General features: G+C 43.0%; 1 long non-coding RNA gene across 1 annotated transcript in view; it reads left to right on the top strand.

The window, feature by feature from the left end:
* The first annotated feature begins 3,167 nt into the window (after positions 1-3,167).
* Positions 3,168-18,327, top strand: part of LOC141771234 (uncharacterized) — a 174,379-nt gene continuing 159,219 nt past the window's right edge. The window contains exon 1 of the long non-coding RNA XR_012594701.1: positions 3,168-3,228. This is a non-coding gene — a long non-coding RNA (uncharacterized LOC141771234). The remainder of the gene's footprint in view (positions 3,229-18,327) is intronic.

Here is an 18,327-nt window from a genome sequence, read left to right on the forward strand (position 1 = left end):
GTGTGTGCGAGCTTACTGTAAGTGCAACTCTAAGAGGCGACGCCACAGAGCCTGGAAAAGCTCCAGGACTACAAAGCGAGCGCCATTGTACGGTTCCTGGGCCACAGTGCAAGTGTTTGTGTTTCTCATTTGAGTTTGGTTTGCGGCGGGGGCTGAGTCAGATGGGAAATATTGGATACTCCCCCCGCGCCTCGGCACTTGTCTCGTAAATCCAGCGTCCCCCTGTCATTCTCCTTCTCTTTTAGCTCTCCCATTGGTGACATAATCTCCTCGCCCCTTGTGGGTGTGTTCCCCGCTCATTACTATTTCTTCCTCTTTGCTTTTGTCTTTGTTTCACAACTTCCCCCTCTCTCTCTCTCTTTCTCTCTCTCCCTCCATTTCTCGCGCTGTCACTCTCCTCCTCAACACCCTCATCTCAAGCCGCGAAGAGGAGGTGTTACTCTTCTTCTTCCATGGAGTTTCCCTCCGCCAGGCTGCCTAGAGACAAAACACATAAGATACTTTAGGAAATAATTAACACCCTGCTAAGCTCTGAGAGACAAAACTCGATGACATGTGTCACTTCCGCACATGCAGGAACACACAAACCTGGCAGCAGGCAACGTATCCTCATACAACTGCTCTGATGATATCTTACGAAAAAACGTATTCCTTCTTTTTCGTTCGTTTTCCTACGAATGTCCAGCAACACGTGTCACTTTACGCTCGTTTCATGCATACAGTCTTTTCAAAATAAACTTCTGTCTTCACAGGAAACAACTTCATCAAGTTTAGGCAAGAAATCTACTTAGTTAAGTTTAGGAAAAGATCGACTTGGTTAGGATTAGACAACAAAACTACACAGGCAGTTACTGTAACCACCGGGGGGCTGATGTTGTTTACTACTTAGTACCATCTGCGATTTGAGCGCTCTGTACATTACTCCATGTTGTGATTCGAATCACCAGCTAAAGCGCTGAGGTTACAGGACAAGCGTTACCTGTTGTTGTGATTTTTCAGTCATGAAAGACGGTAGCTGGACCCCGTCCTTTGCATAACGCAGGACGAACATAGCATTGAGTGTGCACAGGCTAACAATGACTAACAGGTGTTGAACTAACATGAAAAGGAAACTGGTCTGCTAGCTTTGCCAGTCAGTGTTGCCAACTATTTTCAGTGTAAAGTAGAGGATCATCCCGATGTTCCCACGGCATGTGTGTCTCTTGATATAAACTAAAAGAATGAGATATAAATGTCTAAAGTCAAGAATACTGTCTTGCCTGCAAATTTGAGGGTGTATTGAGGAGTATAACATCATTATTAGCTATAAGCTATTTTGTAAGATGCTATAATCTTATCAAAATGCATCTTAATCTACCATCAAAACTTTTACGTCTTAAAAACTTTTTAATAAGACTGTTATAGACTGGAACTGATGTGTATTTTGAGAAAAAAAAAGTTAAAGTTAAATCATTTAGAATAAAACAAAGCAAAATGACAAACAATGGGGATTAGTGATTGGTTATTAATACCCATATTCACAACTGATTTATGCTTCTGTCTGGCTGATGATGCACATAAAGTGGCTGGATTTGTCGCTGTACATGCTTCTTTGGTAAAAAAAAAAAACCTATGGAGAAAGTCACTAAATTGGCGAAACAGATGATGGTTTGCTGCCATGGGAGAGGCTTGAATCTTAGACGTTGTTTCCACAAATATGCACAAAACCGCTGTGTACTTTTCAAAAGATATTATTATATTTTATATTTCCTCACTCAAAAAGTCAGGAGAATTCAATTTCCACTTTATGTGTTGTGTTTTTTTCATTTTTTGTTTTTTTCAAGCATGTGTAATAAGTATTTGTGTGTGTGAGTGCATTAGTGTGTGTGAGTGCATTAGTGTGTGTGAGTGCATTAGTGTGTGTGGACCAGCTCTTGATAATTACAGAAAGACAGCGAGTGGCTTTGTGCAGCTCTACTTCGGCCATTCAGTCCAACACAACCGTGACGGCCAGTCAGACCATTCAACGAGCGCTCAGAAGGCCGGCATTCATGCATGGCCCTTAGAATTAAACAAGCACACACAAACACATACCATATGCAAACACACACACACACACACACACACACAGATGCAATCTCTAAATATGGTATGTATGGACTCAATTTTACCCTAATTCACCCAACATACACACACAAAGAAAGTCGCTCGGCTGGTTCTTCTTGTATACACATCGACTGAGATGTAAACACATATGAAACAGGAGACACCGCTGATTCAATCACCAAAAAGAAACACACACACACACACACACACACGAACACACACACATTTCCATCAAACGCAGCCCTTACTTGTTTTGTCTGCTGTGTAGCTAAGTAGAATTTGCGCTAAAATAACTTCAAAGGCGGTGAAGGAGGGGCCACTCCGAGGAGTATGGGTAATTAGGACTGTGGAGCGAGGGAGTAAAGAGAGAGAGAGAGAAGATGAGTGAAAGGGGGGAAAGGGAGAAGGATCCTCTGAGCCACAATGGATGAATAGGAGGAGAGACGGTTTGGAGACAAGGGGGGGAAACTGGGAACACTTCATGATAACACTTGAGCCCACACACACACACAAGCACACACAGATTGGCGGTGTGATAGCACGCCACGAGACAGGAAATTTTGGCCGTGGAATTTACTCCCAGTTGCAAACATGACGCCGGATAGACACAACCACACAATCAAGTAGAAACAGACCAAAGCAGACATTCTCTCTCTCAGACACACACACACACACACACACATACACAAAGTGCTCCTAACAGCAGTGTGTTTCCAGCCAGCCGTGCAGCCGGTCCACCCAGCCATCACAAGAGCCCTCCACCAGCTAATGCACTGCTATTTATAGCCCGTAAACAACACTAAACATGTCGAGATTGTCCCCTTATCGCCGCCTGTGCAAATAAAGCCAGATCACTAAATGCTACTGTCAACAAAATTGAGCTCTGTGCCTTTTAAAATGTGTGCGCTACGTTCATATAAAACGCCTAATGAATCTTGGCTAATAGAACTGTGTCTGCCTGTAAGAGTTGTTTACCCAAAAAAATACAGTGGATACCTCAGTAAACAATGAAATGAAACAGGAGAAAATGGAGAATTGAAGCTTGGGAAGGAAAGCGTTGGGAGAAAAAGGGAATCTGTGTGTGTGTGTGTGTGTGTGTGTGTGTGTGTGTGTGTGTGTGTGTGTGTGTGTGTGTGAGTGTGTGTGTGTGTGTGAGGAGAAAGTGGATGCAGACGGAGGGGTGAGAGTGCCCTCTATTGACTGAGCTGGGTTTAACAGATCAGGATAGAGATAGACACACACGCACACACACACACGCGCATGACAAGCAGCAGAGTGTTTAGTTACTGTTTAGTCTGAAACTAACACACACACACACACACACACACTGCTGCAACCTCAACTATACACACTTCCAAAAAATCAGCTACATCCAGATGGGCGAATAAAGACTGTGGCACAGGAGGGTGTGTGTGTGTGTGTGTGTGTGTGTGTGTGTGTGTGTTTGTGTGGAAAGCATGCACCCTTGCATGTGTGTGTGTGTTTAAGTGTGTATTTTGCATGTATGTAAACCGTGTTGGACCATCAGCCGTTCTGCAGATTTCTGGATCCCCGCTGAGCTGCAGCTGCCTGAGTGACATGTGCTGGTTGAGCCCAAAAGCCCCTTCAACTAAAATCACTTATCCTCTCCCACCCACCCACCCAAACACACACACACACACACACACACACACACTGTCCATCTGCAACTGTTCTGAAATTGGAACTGGTGTACGTTGAAGCAGCATCCAGCAGTTTCCTGTTGGGATCAGAGGAGAGTCAGGAGGAGGATTGATGGATGACGTCAGCTGTTGAGGACACAAATACATATTTTGGTGTTTTGTTGCTTTAACATCGAATGCACTGACATCATAGTGTTGGCTTGGCTCCTCCCTTTGTCCTGTAAGAAGCCCAATATTCATCAGTACTCGTACTAAAATGATGTTAGGTGGGTTAGCAATTTTTCAGAAACCCATAATTTCTCAAACAAAGCTCAGATGAAATGAACCACAAATACCTGCTTTAATTGATTCCATTACAGGGTTTCCACTCATAAACTGGTTGGCAGAGGTGATTTGACTCTGATCTGAGTCACCGATGCAATCAACAACCAACCTGCTGACATTAAAATCATGTCCAACTAGTCCATGTCTAACTTTCCAACTCACCTTCTAACCAGCCTGGTGGGTTTTCTGTTCTGATTAATTACCAAAAAGTGAACTTAAAATGTGATCAATCGGTTATTGTCTCATGCTGAGCTGAATCAGGTAGACGCTGACACTTCTCATCTTGTGATCAATTATTTAACTAGATGACTGTCTAAAAAAGTCTCCTCAAACAATAAATACTGTATGTGGTAATTGCTGTATGATATAGCCGCTCTGACACGGCTGTGTTCACTATGGTTGCATAGAATGGAAGAAAATCCCTCAAAAATGCTTCAGGTCACAGTTATGTGCACAAGTGTGAGTTAAAATACTTGTTCTTTGAAATGGACGACTGAAAAACATAAGTGTTGAACCACGAAGTAGCTCTGCAAGATCTAATTGGCATCAGTTTTGAAAATAAGAAGTTCACACTACAAGACTTTCAAAGGTGTCAGATCGCTGTACTGTTCACACTACACAACTTGCTGTCTTGTAATCGGGAGTCTTGAAGTCGTCGTGGTTTTCACACTACAAGTCTGACCGGAGACAGGAGGTCACTCACTACGAGATCTTTCACCGGGAGGAATCCCCGATGAGGTCTCCAAACTATGTTTTGTCACGAAAACACAGGCGAGAAATACACGCTAAATGACGTGATACCATACATGAGACACATTGCTGATGTTGGCCGAGGGGTTTACAAAAAATCCTGTTTCCACCGGATTCCACACATCTTTTTTTTACTATTTATTCCTCTCTGTGTAACAACAACTTTGCTCCGGGTTGCAAATACAACTCATATAGTAAGTTCCTGTTGTTACAGACAACCCCTCCTCCCCCAGGTTTCCCCTCAACTCCGGTTTTGCACTCTCATTGACTGTAGCTTGTGACCGGAGTACCCAACAGATCAAGATATTTAGGATGCTATATATCTGGAATCTCTATGTCTGGCATCGGCTCGTGTCTTTCAGCAGCCCACACATAACTCTCGAGCTCTGACGTGCGAGCAGCGAGCCACTGAGCCACTTGCCTCTGATCTGGGGCTTTTGTTGGGAATCTCAAAAAACTTTCGGGGAGTGGAAGATCAGACCTGAAGTCGTGTAGTGTGAACCAGGCATTAGTAGCTGCAAGATGAACTGGTGGTGCTTATGATTTAGAGCAAAAGTTTTCATGATGGCGAAAACTACAAAGAAAACCGGGGCCTGTTTCACAAAAGGATTTGTGTGTTCTGCTTACATGTAGATCAAAATCACGTTTCACAAACATTGCAGACATATTTCTGAGTCCAGGGCATGTCCATCCACAGGCTGGAGTAGATGACACTGACTGGTGAAGGTCAGATTTTCATGAAATTGCCAGTAAGGTTCATTCTTGACCCTGGCAGTAGTTTAACAAAACCATCTTGAATCATCCTCTATTCTTCTGGTACCTCTGTCTTCTCTTCATTAATTGATTCTGAACCTTTTATCACTCTCAGATACACAGACATCACCTGTACAAACAAGCAGACGCAGACAGACAGGTGGCGTCTCCTGGGTGACAAGTTGACAGTGAGACGGTGAGTCTGGCTCCGAGGGGGGGGCGTCTGCTGTCATATTTAGAACACACACACACTAACACACCTGTTACGTAACACCGCCGCGGCCTACAAAACCCTTGTATTCTCCAATGTGACATTTCTCACACTGCTAATTGGAGTGACAGCGACTGAGATCACCGACTTTGATGTTTGACAAAGCAAAAGTAACTACAGCTATTCAAACCTCGTGTTGAGACTCCGTTGTTGCTCTGATCCACGAAGCTGCTCTGTTTTATTTTGATTTCTCAAACCGGAAGGTTGTGCAGATGTGAGTTTTTGTCCGACAGCGGTGGTGATAAGCGCTCTGAGCTTGTCATAGCGGTGCCCTGGGTTGGAGTTTGTCTTCTGTGAAATATCCGAATGTCACTTTTCAACCCCTCCTCCTCCCCAGCTCCTCTTCCTCCGTCATCCCCCTTTCCCTGTATTCCTGTCACTTCGCCTCGCTCGCCCAGACTATCAAAGCTTACACTGTTTACTTTCTTCCATCTTTCCCCTTCCATCTCTCATTGTCACTTCTCTCTCTCTTTCTTGCTGTTTTCTGCCGTTCTCTCCCTCTCTCTTTGTCTCTTTGATGTTCATGCAGCGCTGACACAGACCCACTCCAGACTCAACTCCCCCTTGAATGTTAATGGACTTCCTAGATTGTGGATGTGTGTGTGTTTGCATGTTGTGCATCTGTGTGAATGGATGCATTCATGGTGCGTGCACATAATTGTTTGTGCAAGCATTTATTGCTCCTTGTGTTCAGGGAAGTTTTTGGTTTTCAGCTTAAAGAAACAGATCTTTGAATGTTTTAATTTTCTCATTTGCATTTTACTTATATGTAGACATGTTGTGTGATCATATCATTTTTAAAGCTGCTTTTCTCAATATTTCTTTTCTGAACAGTGGATCATATGACGTGTATTTTGAAAGGTGACACTCAAAGTGACGAACTCACAAAGAATTTAAACCTACAGCTCAGTTTTACGGAGCATTTTGGCATCTTTCAGCTTATTGTTGTGGTTTTATGGCCCACTAATTTATTGTTTTGATTTACTCTCACGCTCTCATCAACCTCGTTTCCAGATGTAGCAGCTGTCTTTTAGCAAAAGACTTCTTAAAACACAAAAACTGTTGACCTTATATAACCCATTGGTTTATGGAGTACGGTTTTGAAGCCTCAAGTTCGGCATTTTGGCCGTCACCATCTTTGGTTTTGCAACCAGAAGTGACACGAGAGGGTACAAGGACAACCAACTGCCGAACAACACATTTTTAGGAGACCAAAATGTTACATAACCTGGAAACGCACTGTGAAAGTGTTAAAGTTGTAAGATGAAAATACGAACAACTCCCAGACCGGACAACGCCGTGGTAGCGACCTGTCAATCACAAGGTAGCCACGCCCTAAAGCATCCCCTGCTTTATGGTCTATCTGACTCTAAATGGGACCATAATTTACTAAATGAACATCATGCTGTATTGAAGAAGACTTGAAACTAGAGATTGAGACCATAAACTCATGTTTACAATGTTTACTGAGGTAATAAATCAAGAGAGAAGTAGGCTCATTTTCTCATAGACAATACAATCAGACTTCTTTTTGCAACCAGAGGAGTCGCCCCCTGCTGGCTATTAGAAAGAATGCAAGTTTAAGGCACTTCAGCATTGGCTTCATCCTTTCAGTTCAACTCCACTATACGCTACCTTCCCAGCACCACACGACAGTTAGCAACTAGCCTGCATACAGTACAGCAGTGGAGCATTGAGCAGCTAAAGAGACAGATATTTCCTTCAGGAATTGGTGGAGACCAAAACAATAGTGTGACATTCCTCAGTTGTCATCAACGTGACTGCAAATGAATACCACTGTCACTCCATGTGTGCTTAATTGCTAACATTTGCCAAATCTGAATTCCCACCACTTCCCTCTTGTTCTATTGCAGCAGTAAATCCTTTCCTTTGTCTGGTCTTACTAATGTTTGCTGCAGTTTCCACACTGGGATCATTAAATTTTCTATGAGAACTTAAGTTCGTTAGCAAATGAGAAAATAAGTGAACAACTGGGCCTCGCTAATCAGGCAAGCACACTAAAATCAATTTGAGTGTTTATTGTTTTTGGCGAAGCCGTGCTGGTGGATTTGACGTCTTCCACATGTGTCCCTGCTGAGTCCCGTTCTCAAGTCTCTGGAAGGTGGAAAACCGGAGGCGCTACATCCAACTTTCCCTCCCCAGGCCTCCACTCACGGGACCGGTGCAAAAGTTTAGTGAAAACACACATGCACTCCTTACACTGTCCTACGCACACCTAACAAGACACACACTTGGACAAGAAGGTGAGATTTTTAATTATTGTCAATTTGTCTAACGTGACATCTCTGACTGTGTGTTATTCACATGGCTGTGGTGTAACCAACACCACAACACCCATGTGATTCAAACATCTTTTTCCATTCTTCTTCTTCTTTCCCCAAAGAACTCGTTTGTTTTTGTATCCTTTAACCTCTTTTTCCTCTTCTCCTTACTTCCATCCTTCTCTTCCCTCCGTCGGAACTCCTGCAGAAGTGTTGCGTTGTAGTGTGGTGAGCTCTGAGAAACAAAGTCCGATTTCTTTGCCATTATCAGCACGTCTGTTTTCCCTCATTTCCACACAAACGGCTTGTCGGCCGGTGGCGCGGTGCCACAACCAATGCCAGTCTTTGTAGCTCTTCCAGGTGGGTGATTTATGCGTGGCGCTGAGCCCCCAAAGCGCCACCGAGCCTCTGTCGTCTCCCTTCTGCCAGGCTTGGCCCCCGATGGGATATAAATCCTTCTCAGACGCCGTCGCCAACGAACAAACAAACTTTTATTTACTCGGAAATATACCCCTCTGTGTTTCTCTTTAACTTGAGCAGTGGATTGATTTCATCTTCCAGTTTTTGCTTTGCTATCTCTTTATTATCCATCAGTTACTTTCTGGCATCACTATTTAGCAGAAACTTCTGGCAAAGCTGGACAGAAAATTTAATTTAAAAAACATCAAACGGCTACTTTGATTGATTTTTCAATGTTGATCCAAAACATATTTCTGCATTGAAACTGCTGCTAGCTGGTGTTGTGTGAATATGTAATACATTTACATTTGACCATGCTAAATATTCCATTATAATCTAGATTTTCCACCCGCATTTTTGTCATAATCTGCCTCTGAGGTTATGTTTTCTTTGTTTCTTATAGTTTCCTGTTTTATTTTGTCATTCATCTCTCCTCGTTTCAGATCTCTTCACTTCCTGCCTTTGTGTGTTTTCCCGCTAGTTTTGATTGTCTGCCCCGCCCTGATTAGTTTCACCTGTTCCTCATTAGTCCTGATTCACCTCACCTCCTGCTCACCTGTTCTCACTTCCCCCAATCATTCACATCCAATCATTCACATCCAATCATTCACTACATATACCAGTCCAGTTTCTTTGTCAGTTCGGCTTCGTTGCATCTTTTGTTTGGAGTTTTGCTGCCTGTTTCCCTGTGGTGCCCGAGTTATTAGTATTCAGAAACCCCAATAGTCCGAAAAATGTCCTGTTGGAACAAAAGCCCATTTGTCCAACAGCCAGCAAGGTCCATTGCTGTGAAAACTCTCTGTCCAACAAACAAAAGCACATGGCAGGATGAAGGTTGCAATTTTTGGTCCTACCATGCAGGCTACTTGCCAACCTTGAGACCTCAAAAGTAGGGAGGATTTCCTCCCTCAGAAAAAATAGTGTTTCAGAAACTTCGATTCCTGCATTCTGGTGACTTTTAAAGAATGGAAATAGCAAAAAATAATAAGTACACTGCAACAGCATTGTTATGTTAAATAGGCCTACTTTGAATTTTACTTTGAATTCTCAGGAAAGAAAACTGAAAAATGTCCCCTCTGGCTTGAACTTACGTGTATCTCTGGCATAAACTAATATCCATCAATTTTTATTCATTCATTTTTTTGCTCCTTCTTGAGTATTTCTTTCTCTTAGTTCTCTCTCCAGCTCTCACTCACTGAAGGTCCTTTCAGAAAAAACACAACAGCGGCACCACGGCGCTCTAAAACTCATTACTTTCAATGGCTTGCACCGCGCTGCGATGGCTTTTCACTGCGTCATGCAAAGCCCAACGTTGGGCATTGCACACTGTGATGTGCAGCAAGCGCAGCTCAAACTGCGTTGTGTCGCGAGCAGCTTTCTACTGCCAGGAACAACATTTGGTGTAAATGCACTGTTGTCCAGGTGGAAACAGTAGGGCTAATACATACTATACAGTACCAGAAATAGTTTGAGAACGAAAAGGCAAAAAGGTGTGAAAATTTAACATAAATCAGGTGAAATACGGGAGATTTGTGATCCCGGGAGGAAACCGGGAGAGTGTAATGAAAAACAAAAGAAGGCATGACCCGCCCTACTCTGCCTCTGGTTGACTTACCCTGATATTCTTACCCTACACCTAACTAATCTCACTGCCTAAACCTAACCAACCCAACCAACCAAGGCAGCTGGAGCCTTTCTCAAACCGGACCCTCCCCACAATGAAGCACCCTTATTCAAGTAGGATGTTAGTATGAGGAATATGAGGGCCCAAACTGAGAGGAAAAAGAGGAATACAAAGACTGAGTGAAAAAGAGCAGCAGACGTTAGCAGGCTAATGGGTTCAAACTGGCCTGATCCTTCCGTTTCTCTCCAGAGGGGTCAGCTGAACACACACTCTATTCCTAATTGTTCCCATGCCACGACCTCACACACACACTCTCTAACCATGTTGCCAATTTTCTTTCCCTAAAAACATGTAAAAACAATGGCTTCGTAGAACAAGGTAGATACCAGTGTATACATTCACATACGGTCACTAATACACACAGTTCTGTCATGAAATAAAGATCAGGGGTTGAGTCTGTGTTGCCTTTGTTTTCATAGTCTGAGTGATCTGTGCTAAGTGCCGCGCTGTAATTTTAATGGTATTTATGACTGTGCACACACACATCTGTCTCCAGCTGTCAACTCAGACACACATGCATGTATGAAGACATGCAAGCATGCATGCACGGTGACATACAGATGTGTGCAGGCTTGCATAGACCCAAGCTCCTATAGAAACACACACTCCAACCGATGCAATATGCATGTCAGCATAATAAATGGAGATGGCAAGTGGTGTTACTGTAGACAGGCTTTCAGAGAGAGAGATGAGGACAGGCTTGAGAAAGGGTCAGAGGGTAGAAAAGTGTAGAAATACTAAAACACGGCAGAAAAATCAAGAGATGTGGACAAAAGATGGAAATAATTAAAGCTGGAATGAATAGAAGTAAAGATAGAGGGGGGTAATGGTGGGTTGAAAAAGAAGTAGGAGGGCTGTGGTTGGAGTTTCGCACTACAGAATAATAGATGGATATCTGTGTGTGTGAGTGTGAGTGTGTGTGTGTGTGTGTGTGTGTATTCCCTCTCACTGGGACCAGATGAAGTATTCCTCAGTGTCTGTGGCAATCGACCAGAGCAGCGCAGCTCCAATGATGGATACCACCGCACTAATCGCTCCTCCGATGCCTTCTGTTTCTCTCGCACATACTTTGCTCCACTCTCACTCATTCATTTATCTCTCCCTCTTTTTTCCCCTCCCTCGCTCCGTCCTCCCCTTCCAACGCTGCGGCACACAAACAGAAACAGATCACAGATTTAATGAAATTAAGTTGGGAGGGAGGCCTGCCGGAGGGGCGTTTGTTTCACGTCTCCTGACAGCTGCCGCAGTGGCGCACCTCCGCCACCTGACTGACTCCGCAGCCCGAAATGACTCCTCTTAAGAAAGTCCCCGACATAATCGTCTTTTCACACATGGAGAGCTGCATCCAGCCTCGCAGCTTGCATCATTCGCCCGTTGGGGAGGATAAATCATTAAGGCTGCGGAGCCCGGGGACCATCAGGGGTCCTTGCGAGGGGATCCAGAATCCTGAAATTTGAATGACCTTATTTTTTAGTTTGTTGCTCAGTGAAACATCATCTGAAGCCGGGAGTATTGAATTTTACAGGCTGTCACTTTGACTTAAAATGCTTACTACCTTTGGAACGTGGGAAAAATGTACCGACTGAGAAGTAATGTGTGGAGGCATTTTGAATTTGGCACCATAGAAAATTGTGGATAAAGGTAAGGCTGTTTTCTGACGTAACATCAACTGACTCACCTCACAATAAGGTTAGCTAGTCACTCAAGTGTAACAGCCGAGGTACAACAAAGAAGTTAATTCTACAGTGTAGTTAAGGATTAGTCTAGACAGGCTGCGGTTTAATGAATATGAACAAATTAAATGCACTGATTTTTTTTTTCTTTACAGTCAGAAATTAGCAAGTATTGAAATACAGAGGACGACAGCGGAGTTGCAATGCAAATCACAAAATCCCACAACAGCACAAATTCTTGCGTCTCCAACAGAAATGGGCATATCTTTTAAATAGTTCTACATATAATAACTTATGGTGCAGTTGGAGAGGAAAAGGCAAATCAACGAAAAGGAAAAATGTTAAATTTGGATGAGCTGGTGGATGGAGAGATGAGGGCAACAAGGACTGTCAACTCTGTCAGCGCATTCGCACGAAAAGGCGTATGAATAACAACGCCTTTCTTGTTTTTGTCATTTTCTACACCATGTAGTCTGTACTGACTGCAATGTAAACACATTCACATAAATATGCTACACTTAGAGCTAGTGACGCTGAATACAAAGAGAAAGACCACTTATGTTGGGCAGGAGGGGAGGTGGATGGGTCCAACAAACTCACAACTTTAACATGTTTTCCGTACTTATGTTACGTTGTTTCTGTATGTATTTTACTTGGTTAACATACAGTTTAAGCCCAACCATGATGTTTTTCCTAAACCTAATTAAGTGGTTTTGTTGCCTAAACCTAACTGCACATTACTGTAGTGTACACGTGAAAAGCCTAAAATGCATCCTCATGACACGCAGAACGTCTGTGTAATGTCTTTATACTCCTTCCCGTGAGACCCGTGAGGTGGTCTTCAGGCGAGTTGTGGTTCTGCACTGAAACATGATGAACCGCATTATAACACTTCTTTATTCTACCGTTTGCTCGTCACTTTATGGCAGCTTTTTACTCCCGCCATGTCATGTCAGTCCTCGCAATTCCATTCGTAAATTTCAACACAAACAGCTACTGAATGAGAGAGAAAAGGATTAGCATCATTGAACTCAATGCTGTATAATTTCATCTCACAATTGTCAACACCAGCTGGCCCAGACTGGAACTTACTCCGATCCTTAAATGGCCCCACAATGAAGCACAAAACTAATGTGTGTTGCTGCCCTTCCTCCAGTTTTACTGCTATATCACATTCAGTACCAGCCCATATCCAGTTCTAATGGGGTTCTTCGGGATGCCATCTGACCAAATGGGAGTCTGTGGTCCAACACTGGCAGTCCTCGATATGGAAAAGTTTAGGAACCATTGCTGAGAGTCTCCAACAAACATTAGACTTCAGACAGATTGTGTAAGTGTCTTTTTATAAATGATACACCAGGGTGTTCTTGCATTCGGTCGGCGTACCCTCGTAGCACAAAGGCCCATAGTTCGTGCAGGACCCCTGGGTGTACTGGATGTTCATGCTGACAGGGGAGAGATGGAGGGGGCGGGAAGAGCGGAGCAGGACAGCGGGCGGGTGGGGGTGGCAAGAGGGTCTCTTCTGATCTCCCATAATCCCCCACTTTGTTTTGGACCCACTCGAAAGCTCTCGCTTGAACAAATACACACTTCTCCGACTGTCTAGCTTTTCAAGACACCTCCTCCCCCCCGTCCTCCCTCTCGTTTTCTCCTCTCTCCCTCATCCCTCTATCCCGAGACCCCATCGAGGGCCTGTCACCAGCACTGTTTTCCTTCTTTCATTTTTGTTTGTTTTCCAAAATAAAAGCCTCATTGAGAGGTGCGGTAAATGTGTGTGTATGTGTGGATGGTTGTTTTTGCTCTTGCCGGTAGAACCTTAATGACCTGTGCTCCACTCTGCCCAGCTGTCTCCACTCTGCATCAGCATTTAATCTGCACAAAGGCTACAGGACCACCCCAATGGGTCGCAACACACACACACACATACACACACACATACACCTCGCTCACCAGGTAATTATGAACCAGGGGAGAGAACAGGAGAACAGTCATCCTCTCCCCCCACCCTCCCACCTTCTCTCCGTCTGTACTTCCCTGCTTCCCCGAGTCTATTCCCAAGGTTGAGCGCAGAGGCAATAAGTGTGTGTGTGGGTTTTTAAAGCAAACTTTGTGAATTATGGGGAGCAGGGGAGGCTGCGCTGCAACTTAAAGAGCTGAGTTAGCAGATGGGAGACAATGCACCTCAGGGAGACGGCGGGGAGAGAAATGAAGGCCTGGAGATCAAATCAAGACCTCGAGAATCTCATTCGGAGAGCAGGGGAAGTGCATCGCATAGGGGGAGACACAATAGAAAAACAAATCATGTGCAGGGAGAAAAAAAAAAACACCTTGATGATATTTCCTGTCCTCTGGATATTGTTCCGAGGTGTTTTTATGAAGTTGAGGTGTGCTGGTGGCTTAATCGTGCATCCACACTGCACAGCTAACATGTTGTCAGACGTGTGATTCTTTCCTGTGAGCTGAAACAAGCTGACCAGTGTTCCTTGGCACAGTTTGTTAAGCTAACAGCTCCCGTCACTGTAGGATATCAGTTATAAGCCGGGTTTCCACCAAAAGTTCCAAAGACTTTTAGTCCCTGCATGGAACTGCTTTTCAAGGAACTAAAAGGTTCCTTCAGCACATTGTTGTCTGTGTTTCCACCGCGGTCTAAAGATTAGGCAAATTAGTCTGCTGACGTATGAAGAAGCAACATGACATGGGACGAGGGCCGCTGGTGGTCGCAGCGTTAAACACACTTTCAGTTCAGTATACCATCCCGTTTCATTGAAAAAACATGTTAAAAAAAAATATTTTCTCACTGCGACAATACACGGATGTAATGAATGAAATGTAGAGGAGGAAAATGAAACTAAAAGTGTCTGTCTCCACAGTAAATCATCTGTTGAGTGTTTGATGGTTATTTATTTGTGCTTTATAACGTAACCGCTGTACAACAATCATATAGGCTGTGAGTCCTTTCCTTAGCACCCAGAAAAACTGAAATAGGTCAAAGCTGCATGTTTGCGAAGGATGTGAGCAGGAGCCTCTCTGTTGGTATTAAGGCTCATTGGTGACATGTTTTTTGAGGGATTATTTCCTCGGGGAGATTTCCATTTTTTCCTGTGGGTGTCAGGTGTTTGTCAGGAAGCATAATGCTGCCCTGATATGAAAACTGCAACAATGAATTATGGGTAAAATAGAGACTAAATGACGGCTTTATGTTTACTGAAATAGATGACCTTGTTTTGTGGAAGCTGTTTTTCATACCGCAAAAGAAAGAATGAAAGCAAAGAAAAATGGGGGATGATCTGGAGGTATCGAAAATCATCATTTAATGTCTCCCCGTCCTGCGAGTGGTCACCATTTCATTATTACTGGCTTGATTTTGCAGCAGTTTTATCTGTTTCATGACACTTCTGAAATATTTGGACTGCAAAAATGGAAGCAGAGCTCATTTAGGCAACATCAATCATCATCATCAGTCGTTCAGTAAAACGACACGTTTATGTTCAAATAACAAAGATCTCTGGTGGTCGTATAGTTATTATGACTCTTGTGGGTCAGGAGCAAAGGAGGAAGTAGTTTCAAATTGTTACAGAGCCACAAAGTCTGCAGGGAGGACGTCGGGGTGGTTGAATGGATCTTGAAAACATCTGACTTTGACACGGGAGAACACAGTTCTCGTTTCCTACAGACAGTCAACGATGTTTTTTTAACCACAACCACCATTGTTTGCTAACCAAGAAGTTATTATTTTAACCATGACGAAGACGGCCCCCTCACAGTGCTGACACAGGCCTAAAACTAACCAAACCTGTCATTGTCAGATCAGACAATCAGACAGTTTTATTTTGGAACAGGGATATGTAAGAGTTTTTGAAGGCACTGACAAATGATGTCGTCCTGCCGAAAGGGACGTCAGATCAGAAAAGTTTCATTCTTGACGTCAGTTACAAATGACGTACTGAATATTGCTGTTAAATTTGGAGGACTTGATCATAAGTTGGAGGCGTGTGGCCGATTGTTTCTTATTAGCATAGTTAACGCCCCCTTAACACTATGAGGGCAGGTGTTGTGCCGTGTGTAAATACTCTGGCATATGCCCAAGAATTGGAGAGATGCCACCAAAAAAAGGCTGTAAGAAGAAGAAGAATTTCATTATTAGTGAAATTTAGGTACAGTTAAATAAACTTAAACAAAGTAAAAATTTGATTTTCCAGAACGTCAGTAGCTACTGGCGTTACAGGAAAATCAAAAAGCATCTAAGGGAAGTATGTAAACCACACAATATCATCCAAGGGTTTTTATAGTCTTAACTGGGATAAATGGACCAATAGTATTTATATAGCCCACAAATTTAATAATTAATCATTATAATTCCTCTAAAACATACTAATCTAAATTTGATCATATGATATTCATGCGATTTTTTTTTTTGCTCCTTAAATTAAAACTTATGTTTCCTTGTGTTTGACAAACAAGTTTGTGGACTGTGAAAACAAAATGTTTTTTTCGTGCTCTCGACCACTCGTAAAACGTTCCTATTTTTTAAGAGAAGAGCTAAAATAAGAAAACATTAGTGAATCCCAGAAATCAATGGGTACTAACAAAATAAGAACAAATCGTGGATACGAAATGGGTTTGTAAGTCACTTCCTGCGTGAGGCCAAATGTGTCATAAGAACCCTTCTAAAGGGGAAAAAAAGTGTTTACAGCTGTTATGAGTCGTACTCGGTTGAATAAGTTATGAAAAGTAACAGAAGTAATTGCGTAAAGGAAAAAAAAGTCTGAAATAAGAGAGAGAAACAAATGTTCAAACCCTGCCCTGTTTGAAGCTTACAGAGACCTTAAGGTTCCCATTCACACATAAACAGCCACAACGCCTTAAGCTTATTTTTAACAGTCTAAACATGTTGCAGATTTGATAAAGTGATAAACTTGCGTCCGTGATAAGTGTTGTGACACAAACTCTGCACCAACAGATGGATTTTCATAAATCAAATGTTAATATGAAATGACTGAGAATTAATGACAGGCAGCATGTGGTTGGTGCCATAATGGAGATATGGATGCACGATCAAATGCGTCGGTCTGCACACACACACACACACATGCACAGTGGGATGGATGTATCAGTCCCTACAGTGTGATCAATTGGTGGTCCACTGCAGAGAATTGATTGATCCCATGTTGAATGGAGCGAGTCTGTGTGCGTCTCAGTATGTGTGTGTGTGTAATAGAGTCATTATTGATATCATATGGCCGACTGCTGCTCAGATCAATAACTGTTTCTCTTCATAAAGTTGTTTTGACCGCATGTGCTATATGAAACCCATCTACACACCAGCCGGCCTCAGTCTGTACACTCCTCACACACATGGGGACAAACGCTTATAAAAGCGTGGCATTTCTTCTTGAAGGCCAATTAAAATCATCGCTCTCTGCTCCTAAACGGCTCCACACAACACCAGAAGCATGTTTTTCATTATAGCGCCATTGTGACTCACGCAGGACTCATATGGGCCGAGGAGGTTCACCATAACAAGTTCAAATGTGTGAATAAACCCCTGTCGTCCTCTCCTGAGCTTTGACCTCATGACCCCTGATTATTCATTCATTCCTGACTGTATAAAGACCCGACTGTCAACTGGCTCCACAGGAAGAGACAGATGCCGTTACCGTTTTTTAAAGGAGCTGGTTGATTTACAGGTTTTTACCTTTGCCAAGGATGTGTTGCTTTGTTTGTTTGTCAGCAGGTTTAGCAGGATATTTCAAAACGCTTGTGAACAGATTCTAATTACATTTGACAGACAAGTTTTAAAATGATTACTTTACATTGCAAATTATATAGTACTTACATGAAGAACCGCTGGGAAAGATGCAAAGTAAAGGTCGCCCCTATTCATTTTCTATAGATACCAGCGAATCATTGTGGGATTCCCGGTGACATAAGTTAAACATTTTAACAAAACTCCCCCGGCGGCTCCACAGCGATTTGTAGCAAAACTGAAAACAAAAAAAGCGATGCAGGAGCGACGGGGAAGGAAGTCTTCTTCCATCTGCTGTGGATGAACGTCTGTGGAGGAGATCAGTGTTGTATTTCCTGGGATCCCTCTTTTTCCCTTTCCTCTAAGATTACAAATAAAAACAAAATCTACTCGTTAACTTGCGAGCACGGACACACCAACAAGCGAGAAGTGGAAGCGCAATTTGTTTGGGGGCCTTCGCCATCAAATAAACAAAAATCCTGCATGTTGTGTATTTGATGGAGATCCAGATCTACATGCAGATTATACATTTTCTAAACATTTTTTATTACAGCCTAAACAATACAGAATTTGCAAGGCTGTTGCCAATATTGATATTTCAGGGTCCAAAACCCTGATAATGATATTTCAGCCACTATT

The sequence above is a fragment of the Sebastes fasciatus genome, chromosome 7 (assembly GCF_043250625.1).
Source record: "Sebastes fasciatus isolate fSebFas1 chromosome 7, fSebFas1.pri, whole genome shotgun sequence".
Classification (NCBI taxonomy): domain Eukaryota; kingdom Metazoa; phylum Chordata; class Actinopteri; order Perciformes; family Sebastidae; genus Sebastes; species Sebastes fasciatus.